The following is a 13,610-nucleotide window of genomic DNA, read 5'->3' as shown; positions in this document are numbered from 1 at the left end:
ACTGCTTTCATCACATTTATTATATTACGGTATATATATATATATATATATATATATATATATATATATATATATATATATATATATATATATACACACACACATTTCTACACACAATTCTTACATACAAATATATAGTATATCTTTTGGTGTTTTTATAATTCCTAATATAATTCCTTAGATAAATTCCACATTTGCCTTGAATTCCACAGTGCCTTGAAAAAGTATTCATACCCCTTGAAATTTCCCACATTTTGTCATGTTACAACCAAAAACATGAATGTAGTTTATTGGGATTTTATGTGATAGACCAACACAAAATGGCACATAATTGTGAAGTGGAAGGAAAATGATAAATGGTTTTCAAATTTATTTTACAAATAAATATGTGAAAAGTGTGGCGTGCATTTGTATTCAGCTCCCTTTACTCTGATACCCCAAACTGAAATCTAGTGGAACCAATTGCCTTCAGAGGGCACCTAATTAGTAAATAGAGTCCATCTGCGTGTAATTTAATCTCAGTATAAATACAGCTGTTCTGCGAAGCCCTCACAGGTTTGTTAGAGAACCTTAGTGAACAAACAGCATCATTAAGGCCAAGGAACACACCAGACAGGTCAGGGATAAAGTTTAAAGCAGGGTTAGGTTATAAAAAATATCCCAAGCTTTGAACATATCACAGAGCACTGTTCAATCCATTATCTGAAAATGGAAAGAGTATGGCACAACTGCAAACCTACCAAGACATGGCCGTCCACCTAAACTGACAGGCCGGGCAAGGAGAGCATTCATCAGAGAAGAGCCAAGAGGTCCATGGTAACTCTGGAGGAGCTGCAGAGATCCACAGCTCAGGTGGGAGAATCTGTCCACAGGACAACTATTAGTCGTGTTCTCCACAAATCTGACCTTTATGGAAGAGTGACAATAAGAAAGCCATTGTTCAAAGAAAGCCATAAGAAGTCCTGTTTGCAGTTTGTGAGAAGCCATGTGGAGGACACAGCAAACATGTGGAAGAAGGTGCTCTGGTTAGATGAGACCAAAATTGAACATTTTGGCCTAAAATTAAAATGCTCAATGGGGGACACAATTGTGGAGGGGGCTCTGATGGGGGACACAAGTACTGGGGGGGAGGGCTCTGATGGGGACACAAGTATTGGGGGGAAGGACTCTGATGGGGACACCAATGTGGGGGGGGAATCTGATGTGGGATACACATGTGGGGGCGCTGATTGGGACACGGGCAGGAAGGGTTTTAATGGGTGTGGGGAGGTGGCTCGGAGTGGCAGGAGTTCTGATTAGGACACAAATGTGTGGGGGTGGCTGTGATGGGAACAGAAATGTGCAAGGTGGGTGTTAATGGGGACACAAGCATGTAGGGAGAGTCTGATGAGGACACGATTGTGTGGGGAGATTCTGCTAAGGACATAATTGTGTGGGGAGATTCTGCTGGGGACACAAATGGGCAGGGAGGCTCTGACCGGAAAACACAGATGTAAGGCCTCATGCACACTTAATGTTTAGCCCTGATGCACGAGGCTCTGGTATTTAGGTGCGGGCGGAGGATACAGATGCACTATCCAGCCCCGCTGATGGCAGCCTTTTTTGAAATTCTACTCTATTCCATGCTGAGGATTAATTTATAAATAACTTATTTTTTTGGCACCCAAATATCAGTAAAATATACAATGTGGTCCTCAAAGTAAAACATTTGGAGACCCCTGATCTAAACCTTCCTATTGTAGCTCTGGCTGTATGTTTAGGGTTATTGTCCTAATGGAAGGAACCTCCACCCCAGTCTCAAGTCTTTTGCAGATTTTTACAGGTTTTCTTCTAAGATTGTCCTGTATTTGGCTCCATCCCTTTCCCATCAACTCTGACCAGCTTCCCTGTCCCTGCTGAAGAAAAGCTTCCCCACAACATGATGATGCCGCCGCCATGTTTCACATGGGGGATGGTTTGTTCAGGATAATGTGCGGTCTTAGTTTTCCGCCACACATAGTTTTTTACTTTTAGGCCAAAAAGTTCAATTTTGGCCTCATCTGACCAGAGCACCTTCTTCCACATGTTTGCTGTGTCCCCCACATGACTTCTCTCAAATTGCAAATGGGACTTCTTATGGCTTTCTTTCAACAATGGCTTTCTTCTTGCCACTCTTCCATAAAGGCCAGATTTGTGGAGTGCACGACTAATAGTTGTCCTGTGGAAAGATTCTCCCACCTGAGCTGTGGATCTCTTCTTTTCCCCTCTTCTCCACCACAAAACTTGTACATATCACCATCACTTCTATCCTCTCCCTATGCAAACAATTAAATCCAGCCCAGAAAGGTACGTGATGTCATTTCAAGTCTGGATGAAAGATACACCACTGTTTATCAAGCTACATTCCCAACATATTCAAGTACTCGGCAGAGCTACCAAGTTATCTACATGTGTCAAAAAAACTCACCCATTCTTTATGGGTCCATAAATAGAGACTAGAAACACAAGTGGTTAGGAGATTTAGATAATGGCTATTAACTTCACTCTGATATACAATGAGCAGTAGATGATTACCTATGACTTTACTTGAAATACGATTCAGTGAGGATTCGATCTCTGTGACTTTGCTCATCATGTTTGAATCTATGAGAAAGAGGAGAAAACCAATATCAAGTGGGAAAATCAGGTTTATCATTATATACGCTCCACTTCTCAACATCCCTGACTTCCCTGTAAAGTTACAGGCCCAAATGTTACCAAGGCAGATGAATACCACTATACCATCTCATCATCCACTTTGGCGAGGAAGCAAAAAAGTGAGATTTTTGCCAAGCAGCTCTATTCAAAGAATACTTTGAGTTCACCTGAATGGAAGGACTTACTTAAAGCTTTACACCTAGAGTGGCAAAAGCTGTTCTTTAAGAATGAATTTGATGTAGGGTTTGCCAGGATCACCCAACATCATATCCATCTACAAGAGGACAAGCCATTCATAAAGAAGTCTTGGTGGATACATTAGGAGATTTAGAAGACTTAAGATAACAGCTGGCAGAGCTGAAGGAGACTGGAATCATTGGAGAGTCTAGCAGTCTCTATGCTTTCCCTGTTTTAGTGGTCTGGCTCCAGCAGGATATGCATCAACTATCACTCCCTCAACTGGAGAACTATTCCAGACCATTACACTACTCTCTGAATAGATGATGCACTACAATGTCTGTCCGGGGCCAACTAGGTCAGTTTGTTGGACTTGAAAAGCTGGTATATCGCCAGATTTTCTTGCACCCCAAAGATAGAAGGAAAACTGCTTTCATCACATTTATTATATTACGGTATATATATATACACACACACACATGTTTCTATACACAATTCTTACATACAAATATATAGTATATCTTTTGGTATTTTTATAATTCCTTAGATAAATTCCACATTTATGAACATACAGTGCCTTGAAAAAGTATTCAAACCCCTGAAAATTTTCAAAATTTTGTCATGTTACAACCATAAATGTAAATGTATTTTATTGGGACTTTATGTGATTGACCAACATAACGTGGCACATAATTGCGAAGTGGAAGGAAAATGATAAATGGTTTTCAAATTTTTTTACAAATAAATATGTGAAAAGAGTGGGGTACATTCAGCTCCCTTTACTCTGATGCCCCTAACTAAAATCTAATGGAACCAATTGCCTTCTGAATTCACCTAATTAGTAAATAGAGCCCACCTGTGTGTAATTTAATCTCAGTATAAATGCAGCTATTCTGTGAAGCCCTCAGAGGTTTGTGAGAGAACCTTAGTGAACAAACAGCATCACAGAGGTCAATGAACACACCAGACAGGTCTGGGATAAAGTTATGGAGAAGTATAAAGCAGGGTTAGGTTATAAAAAAAATCTCAAGCTTTGAACATCTCACAGAGCTCTGTTTAATCCAACATCCAAAAATGGAAAGAGTATGGAACAAATGCAAACCTACCAAGACATGGCAGTCCACCAAAAATGACAGGCAAGGAGAGTAGGGATGAACCGAACACCCCCCTGTTCGGTTCGCACCAGAACTTGCGAACAGGAAAAAAGTTTGTTCGAACACGCGAACACCGTTGGAGTCTATGGGACACGAACATGAATAATCAAAAGTGCTAATTTTAAAGGCTTATATGCAAGTTATTGTCATAAAAAGTGTTTGGGGACCTGGGTCCTGCCCAATAGGAAATGGATCAATGCAAAAAAAAGTTTTAAAAATGGCCATTTTTTCAGGAGCAGTGATTTTAATAATGCTTAAAGTCAAACAATAAAAGTGTAATATCCCTTTAAATTTCGTAGCTGGGGGGTGTCTATAGTATGCCTGTAAAGGGGCGCATGTTTCCCATGTTTACAACAGTCTGACAGCAAAATGACATTTCAAAGGAAAAAAGTAATTGAAAACTACTCGCGGCTATTGCATTGCCGGTCCGACAATACACATAAAAGTTCATTGATAAAAACGGCATGGGAATTCTCCACAGGGGAACCCCGAACCAAAATTTAAAAAAAAAAAATGACGTGGGGGTTCCCCTAAATTCGATACCAGACCCTTCAGGTCTGGTATGGATTTTAAGGGGAACCCCGCGCCAAAATAAAAAAAAAAAAATGGCGTGGGATCCCCCCAAAAATCCATACCAGACCCTTATCCGAGCAGGAAAAGAGGGGGGGGACGAGAGAACGCCTGCCCCCCCTGAACTGTACCAGGCCACATGCCCTCAACATTGGGAGGGTGCTTTGGGGTAGCCCCCCAAAACACCTTGTCCCCATGTTGATGAGGACAAGGGCCTCATTCCCACAACCCTGGCCGGTGGTTGTGGGGGTCTGCGGGCGGGGGGGCTTATCGGAATCTGGAAGCACCCTTTAACAAGGGGACCCCCAGATCCCGGCCCCCCTGTGTGAAATGGTAAGGGGGTACAAATGTACCCCTACCATTTCACTAAAAAACTGTCAAAAATGTTAAAAATGACAAGAGACAGTTTTTGACAATTCCTTTATTTAAATGCTTCTTTTTTCTTCTTTCTTCTATCTTCCTTCATCTTCTTCTTCTTCTAGTTCTTCTGGCTCTTCTGGTTCCTCCTCCGGTGTTCTCGTCCAGCATCTCCTCCGCGGCGTCTTCTATCTTCTTCTCCTCGGGCCGCTCCGCACCCATGGCATGGGGGGAGGCTCCCGCTCTTCTCTTCATCTTCTCTTCTTCATCTTCTTCTCTTCTTCTCTTCTTCATCTTCTTCTCTGAGCTACTCCGCACCCATGGCATGGGGGGAGGCTCCCGCTATTCTCTTCATCTTCTTCTCTTCTTCTCTTCTTCATCTTCTTCTCCGAGCCGCTCCGCATCCATGCTGGCATGGTGGGAGGCTTCCTCTGTGTGATGCGTCTCCTCTTCTGACGGTTCTTAAATAATGGGGGGCGGGGCCACCCGGTGACCCCGCCTCCCTCTGACGCACGGTGACTTGACGGGACTTCCCTGTGACGTCACGGGGAATGCCACAAGGAAGTCCTGTCATGTCCCGTGCGTCAGAGGGGGCGGGGTCACCGGGTGGCCCCGCCCCCCGTTATTTAAGAGCCGTCAAAAGAGGAGATGCGTCACACAGCGGGAGCCTCCCTCCATGCCAGCATGGATGCGGAGCGGCCCGGAGAAGAAGATGAAGAAGAGAAGAAGAGAAGAAGATGAAGAAGAGAAGAAGATGAAGAGAAGAGCGGGAGCCTCCCCCCATGCCATGGGTGCAGAGCGGCCCGAGGAGAAAAAGATTGAAGACGCCGCGAAGGAGATGCTGGACGAGAACACCAGAGGAAGAACCAGAAGAAGAAGAAGAAGAAGGAAGATAGAAGAAAGAAGAAGCATTTAAATAAAGGAATTGTCAAAAACTGTCTCTTGTCTTTTTAACATTTTTGACAGTTTTTTTGTGAAATGGTAGGGGTTCACACAGGGAGGGGGCCGGGATCTGGGGGTCCCCTTGTTAAAGGGGGCTTCCAGATTCTGATAAGCCCCCCGCCCGCAGACCCCCACAACCACCAGCCAGGGTTGTGGGGATGAGGCCCTTGTCCTCATCAACATGGGGACAAGGTGTTTTGGGTGCTACCCCAAAGCACCCTCCCAATGTTGAGGGCATGTGGCCTGGTACAGTTCAGGAGGGGGGTGCTCTCTCGCCCCCCTCTTTTCCTGCGGCCTGCCAGGTTGCGTGCTCGGATAAGGGTCTGGTATGGATTTTTGGGGGGACCCCACGCCATTTTTTTTTTTTATTTGGCGCAGGGTTCCCCTTAAAATCCATACCAGACCTGAAGGGCCTGGTATGGAATTTAGGGGGACCCACCATGTCATTTTTTTTTTTAATTTTGGTTCGGGGTTCCCCTGTGGGGAATTCCCATGCTGTTTTTATCAATGAACTTTTATGTGTATTGTCAATGCATAGCCGTGAGTAGTTTTGAATGACTTTTTTTCCTTTGAAATGTCATTTTGCTGTCAGACTGTTCTAAACCCGGGAAACATGCGCCCCTTTACAGGCATACTATAGACACCCCCCAGGTACGAAATTTAAAGGGATATTACACCTTTATTGTTTGACTTTAAGCATTATTAAAATCACTGCTCCTGAAAAAACGTCAGTTTTTAAAACTTTTTTTGCATTGATCCATGTCCCCTGGGGCAGGAACCAGGTCCCCAAACACTTTTTATGACAATAACTTGCATATGAGCCTTTAAAATTAGCACTTTTGATTTCTCCCATAGACTTTTAAAGGGTGTTCCGCGGCATTCGAATTTGCCGCGAACACCCCAAATTGTTCGCTGTTCGGCGAACTTGCGAACAGCCAATGTTTGAGTCGAACATGAGTTTGACTCAAACTCGAAGCTCATCCCTAAAGGAGAGCATTAATTCTAGAGGAGCTTCAGAGATCCACAGCTCAGGTGGGAGAATCTGTCCACAGGACAACTATTAGTCGTGCTCTCCACAAATCTGGCCTTTATGGAAGAGTGGCAAGAAGAAAGCCATTGTTGAAAGAAAGTCATAAGAAGTCCCTTTTGCAGTTTGAAAGAAGCCATGTGGGGGACACAGCAAACATGTGGAAGAAGGTGCTCTGGTCAGATGTGACCAAAGCTGAACTTTTTGGCTTGAAAGCAAAATGCTCTGATGGGGGACACAATTGTGGAGGGGGCTCTGATGGGGGACACAAGTGTGGGGGGCTCTGATGGGGGACAATGTGACCTGTGCCCAATACAGGGTGACCTATGCCCCATAAAGCATGACTTGTGCCCCATACAGCGTGACCTGTGCCCCACACAGCGTGACCTGTGCCTAATACAGCATGACCTGTGCCCAATGCAGCATGACCTGTGCCCAATGCAGCGTGACCTGTGCCCCATACAGCGTGACCTGTGCCCAATGCAGTGTGACCTGTGCCCCACACAGCGTGACCTGTGCCTAATACAGCATGACCTGTGCCCAATGCAGCATGACCTGTGCCCAATGCAGCGTGACCTGTGCCCCATACAGCGTGACCTGTGCCCAATGCAGTGTGACCTGTGCCCCATACAGCGTGACCTGTGCCCCATACAACATGACCTGTGCCCAATGCAGCGTGACCTCTGCCCCATACAGCGTGACCTGTGCCCCATACAGCGTGACCTGTGCCTAATGCAGCTTAACCTGTGCCCAATACAGCGTTGACTGTGCCCAATACAGCCTGGTCTGCCTGTGCCCCATACAGCCTCACCTGTGCAGAGGAAGAGGCAAGCCACCCGGATCAGCAGAGAGCGGGATTGCCCGCTGTAATAGCTTTCATTTGAATATCCCGTCTTCCCGGGGCTCATCGTCACATAGCCCCACCTCTTGGCCTGACGCCTTTGATGACGTCACACGTCCCGCATTGGATTGGCATTCTGTCTATAAAAGGTGCCGGGCTAAGAGGTGGAGCTATGTGACGTGAGCCCCGGGAACACTGGAAGTTCTAATGAAAGCTATTACATTGGGCAATTCAGCTCTCTGCTGATCCGGGTGGCTTGCCTCTTCCTCTGCACAGGTGAGGCTGTATGGGGCACAGGTAGACCAGGCTGTATTGGGCACAGGCAACACTGTATTGGGCACAGGTCATGCTGCATAGGGCACAGGTCACAGCTTGCCTCTTCCTCTCCTCTCTCTTCCCCTGGCTGGGAGACTGTGCCGGCGGTGCTCTCATCCTCACTGGGCCCCACTCGGCTGCGGGCCCCATAGCGCCCTCATGGGTCGCTATGGTGGTAGTTACACCCCTGGCCTCATGCACACTTAATTTTTAGCCCTGGTGCACGAGGCTCTGGTATTTAGGTGCGGGCGGAGGATACAGATGCACCATCCAGCCCCACTGATGGCCGCCTTTTTTGAAATTCTACTCTATTCCTTGGCTGAGGATTCATTTATAAATAACGTTTTTTTTTTTCGGCACCCGAATATCAGTAAAATATACAATGTGGCCCTTTACATAAAACATTTGGAGACCCCTGATCAAAACCCTTCCATTGTAGCTCTGGCTGTATGTTTAGGGTTGTTGTCCTGATAGAAGGTGAACTTCCGCCCCAGTCTCAAGTCTTTTGCAGATTTTTACAGGTTTTCTTCTAAGATTGTCCTGTATTTGGCTCCATCCTTCTTCCTATGGACTCTGACCAGCTTCCCTGTCCCTGTTGAAGAAAAGCATCCCCACAACATGATTCTGCCACCACCATGTTTCACGGTGGGGATGGTGTGTTCAGGGTGATGTGCGGTGTTAGTCTTCCGCCACGTATAGCGTTTTACTTTTAGGCCAAAATGTTTCATTTTGGCCCCATCTGACCAGAGTACCTTCTTCTACATGTTTGTTGTGTCCCCCACATGGCTTCTCGCAAATTGAAAACGGGACTTCTTATGGCTTTCTTTCAACAATGGCTTTTTTCTTGCCACTCTTCCATAAAGGCCAAATTAGTGGAGTGCACGACTAATAGTTGTCCTGTGGACAGATTCTCCTACCTGAGCAGTGGATCTCTTCTTTTCCCCTCTTCTCCACCACAAAACCTGTACATATCACCATCACTTCTACCTTCTCCCTATCACTACTCTCATCACCTCCTGTTAATACTTAACCCACCTGTTGACCCACACACAAGGATGGGGAAGCACGTGCACTCATACACATCTCACTCCCATCTTACTTTCCTCACACTCCTTCTTCTGCTAACCTCTGGGGACATCTCCCCTAATCCTGGTCCTCCAGTATCCCCCCCCCCCCTACACACCCGCCAACCTCCCTCCTTCAGCATCAGCCGCAATCTTCTTAATCTTATCTTGATCCCCCTGCTCCCAAAAACCACTCTCCCCTTCTCATATGCCCTCTGGAATGCCCGCTCTGTTTGTAATAAGCTCACTTCTGTCCATGTCCTTTTTGTCTCTCACTTCCTTAACCTTCTTGCAATCACGGAAACATGGCTTCAAGAATATGAATACTATTTCAAGGCACTGTATATCAGCCATGTATAAAAGCTGACCTTTATACGTAAATTTTTGTTTTAAAAAAATGTCTATTTCTTTTGCTATCTGGATAAATCATTAGATATACCAAGAGATGCTTGGTTATTTCTACATCATATTTTCACATTGTGGTAATTGGTGTTTTTATGGGGACGTGTTCCAGTGAGTGGAATAAAATAATCTTACTGCTTTCTTTCCGGATGTCTTGCATGTTCTTCACAGCTCCAAGAAAGCTCTGAATTTCAGTGGAAAGAGAACCTGTAATGATAAGAAAAAAAGTTAATTCTGTGGATCTGCTCTCCATAACACTCGCAGAACATGTCCCCGAACATTTTCAAGTGGTAAAGGGAATGCTCTGCTCAGTGCATAACACCCCTACCCACTTCATCCCAAACATGGGCCTTTGGCAGTAAAATAAATTATTGACATCAGTCTCCTATATAATGTAATTTATTTCTTAATCTAGTGAACACTGTAGCTCACAACTAATATTCTAGATATGACCATGAAGGATTCCAAGTTTAAATGCAGCTGCAGAATACAGAATCAACAATTTCTTACAACAATACATTGGAGCTTGTTTATTGATAGTTTGTCTTGAAAGTTGTTTTCCCTTTTTTCATCCTTATCTCCATCTCAAATGTTACTGACATTCCCCAGGATCTTTCAGCCACTTCCTATCTAAATGCACTTCTTCCTTATAGTGACAATAGTTAACCATGCCTGAACAATGTGTATTCACACTTGTAATTTCTGCCAGAAGTTTCAAGCATATATGACAAGGTTACAAGAGAGGTGTACAATTAGGTAACAGTTGTCACCACAAAAAATGAAGTGCCTGAAAAATGGCCCCTTGGCTGGAACATAAGGAAATTGTTTCTACATATTCCATTTCCATTTTCCACGACCCTCCTCCTCCACAGAATTATGTATGCAGGATCTCCTTCCACTACCCTCCTCCTCCACAGAATTATGTATGCAGAATCTCCTTCCACTACCTCCTCCTCCACAGAATTATGTATGCAGGATCTCCTTCCACTACCTCCTCCAGCACAGAATTATGTATGCAGGGTCTCCTTCCAATACCTCCTCCTCCACAGAATTATCTATGCAGGATCTCATTCCACTACTTCCTCCTCCACAGAATTATATATGCAGGATCTCCCTCCACTACCTCCTCCTCCACAGAATTATGTATGCAGGATCTCCTTCCACTGCCTCCTCCTCCACAGAATTATGTATGCAGGATCTCCTTCCACTACCTCCTCCTCCACAGAATTATGTATGCAGGATCTCCTTCCACTACCTCCTCCTCTACAGAATTATCTATGCAGGATCTCCTTCCACTACCTCCTCCTCCACAGAATTATGTATGCAGGATCTCCTTCCACTACCTCCTCCTCCACAGAATTATGTATGCAGGATCTCCTTCCACTACCTCCTCCTCCACAGAATTATGTATACAGGATCTCATTCCACTACCTCCTCATCCACAGAATTATGTATGCAGGATCTCCTTCCACTACCTGCTACTCCACAGAATTATGTATGCAGGATCTCCTTCCACTACCTCCTCCTCCACAGAATTATGTATGCAGGATCTCCTTCCACTACCCTCCTCCACAGCATTATGTATGCATGATCTCCTTCCACTATGTCAGGGCTGGGCTCAGCCCTTCCTTCTCAGAGCTGGCTGCTCAGTTGTCAGCTAAATGCTAGCTCCTGTCTCTCCACAGTTACTCAGCTGTTGATGATATCCTGCTCGTCAGTCCTGCCTACTTAAGCCGTTCAGCCCAGTGGATCTCTGCCTTCACCTTGGTCAACATCACAGAGACTATGTCCTGCATTCCTGTTTAAAGACTTGCTTTGCTGACATCCCTTCTGGCTCCAGATCCTGCTTGCTGTTCCACTACATTGATCCCTGACTTCTGGCTTGGCTGACTATCTGTTCCAGTTACTGGACTTTGACTATGTTTTGACTACATTTGTTCTATTTATTTTTTTTTATTAAACAAGTGTGATTTAACTTTACTTCTGTCTCGGTCTGATTTCATGATTTCTGCCACACTACCTCCTCCTCCATGGAATTTTGTACGCAGGATCTCCTTCCACTACCTCCTCCTCCACAGAAGTATGTATGCAGCATCTCCTTCCACTACCTCCTCCACAGAATTATGTACACATGGCTCACCTGGAATCTCCCACTGTGGCCGCCCCGGTACAACCTATGTTGCGGGCCGCCCCTGCTGCTGCTCCAGTCTCTGTGCAGGCACCTGCCTGGAGTATTATCTCTATAAGAGGTATGTCTGGTTCCCCTCCGCTTCCCCAGTGATTTGGGGGTGATCCAGTCCAATGCAGAGCGTTTCTCAACCAGGTTGAGATATACTTTGAGATGCTGCCCCAGGTGTTTCCCACGGATAGAAGCAAAGTAGGTTTTGTGATATCTTTGCTTTCTGAGAGAGCCTTGGCCTGGGCAAACCCTCTATGGGAGATGCAAAAACCTGTTGTCTTGAGCTACCCTGAGTTTGTGGTTTCATTTAAAAGGGTATTTGACGTTCCCACATGCTCTGCTTCTGCTGCCAAGTGCCTCATGTCCATCGAACAGAGTTCAAGAACTGTTGCCGACTACGCCATTGAATTCCGTACTCTGGCAGCAGAGGTTGTATGGAACAATGAGGCCCTCGTGACTGCTTTTTCTCATGGTCTCTCGGATACCATCAAGGATGAGATAGCAGCACAAGATATACCCACTGAGCTGGAGAAGTTTAACACGTACCATGTGCCATACTCATTGACTCCAGACTCAGAGAAAGACTCTCTTTTAAGGAGCCTACTTAAGACGTTCAGCCCAGTGGATCTCTGCCTTCACCTTGGTCAACATCACAGTGTTCCTGTTTAAAGACTTGCTTTGCTGACATCCCTTCTGGTTCCAGATCCTGCTTGCTGTTCCACTACATTGATCCCTGACTTCTGGCTTGGCTGACTATCTGTTCCGGTTACTGAACTTTGGCTAAGTTTTGACTATGTTTGTTCTTTTTACTTTTATTATTAAACAAGTGTGATTTAACTGTACTTCTGTCTAGGTCTGATTTTATGGTTTCTGACACACTACCTCCTCCTCCACAGAAGTATGTATGCAGGATCTCCTTCCACTACCTCCTCCTCCACAGAATTATGTATGCAGGATCTCCTTCCACTACCTCCTCCTCCACAGAAGTATGTTTGCAGTATCTCCTTCCATTACCTCCTCCACAGAATTATGTATGCAGGATCTCCTTCCACTACCTCCTCCTCCACAGATGTATGCAGTATATCCTTCCACTACCCTCCTCCTCCACAGAATTATGTATGCAGTATCTCCTTCCACTACCTCCTCCTCCACAGAATTATGTATGCAGGATCTTATTCCACTACCTCCTCCTCTGCAGAATTATGTATGCAGGATCTCCTTCCACTACCTCCACCTCCACAGAATTATGTATGGAGGATCCTCTTTCCATTACCTCCTCCTCCACAGAATTATGTTTGCTGCACTTCCATTAAAATATTATAGCATTTTAAACAAGGGAACGAAATGTAGAAGCAAATTAATTGCCACACAGAATCCTAAATCACTCACCATTCATCTGTGAAATTTTTTCTCTCATATTCTTATCTAAGTAGGAAACAGAAAATTATATTAGGAAAATATTAGGAACAAAGAATACGGAGGAGAGATGGGTTTGCTTTAAGAGCATATTAAATAAGGGCATTAGCCAATGTATCCCATTGGGTAATAAATTTAAAAGAGCGAACAAAAATCCTGGATGGCTTAACTCCAATGTAAAAATGCATATAAGAAGGCCTTCAAAAAATACAAGGTTGAGGGATCATCCTCAGCATTCAGAATTTATAAAGAATGCAATAAGAAATGTAAGGGTGCAATTAGGACGGCTAAGATAGAACATGAAAGACACATAGCGGAGGAGAGCAAAAAAAATCCCAAGAAATTCTTTAAGTATGTAAACAGTAAAAAAGGGAGGACAGACCATATTGGACCCATAAAGAATGAGGAAGGACATCTGGTTACAAAGGATGGGGAGATGGCGAAGGTATTGAATTTATTCTTCTCCTCAGTCTTCACGAGTGAATCGGGG

The 13,610-nt window shown here is 44.8% G+C and overlaps 1 long non-coding RNA gene across 1 annotated transcript; it reads right to left on the bottom strand.

The window, feature by feature from the left end:
* Nucleotides 1–2,571: 2,571 nt before the first annotated feature.
* On the bottom strand, nt 2,572–13,130 carry LOC141134932 (uncharacterized). The gene is made up of 3 exons (XR_012243278.1): nt 13,094–13,130; nt 9,661–9,732; nt 2,572–2,622 (listed from the first exon to the last, which is right to left on the bottom strand). It is a non-coding gene; the product is annotated as an uncharacterized lncRNA (long non-coding RNA).
* Between the last annotated feature and the right edge of the window lie 480 nt (nt 13,131–13,610).

This window comes from Aquarana catesbeiana, linkage group LG03 (genome assembly GCF_042186555.1).
Source record: "Aquarana catesbeiana isolate 2022-GZ linkage group LG03, ASM4218655v1, whole genome shotgun sequence".
NCBI lineage: Eukaryota > Metazoa > Chordata > Amphibia > Anura > Ranidae > Aquarana > Aquarana catesbeiana.
Note: the sequence above shows the minus strand (reverse complement) of the source record. Positions and strands in the feature narration are given on the sequence as shown.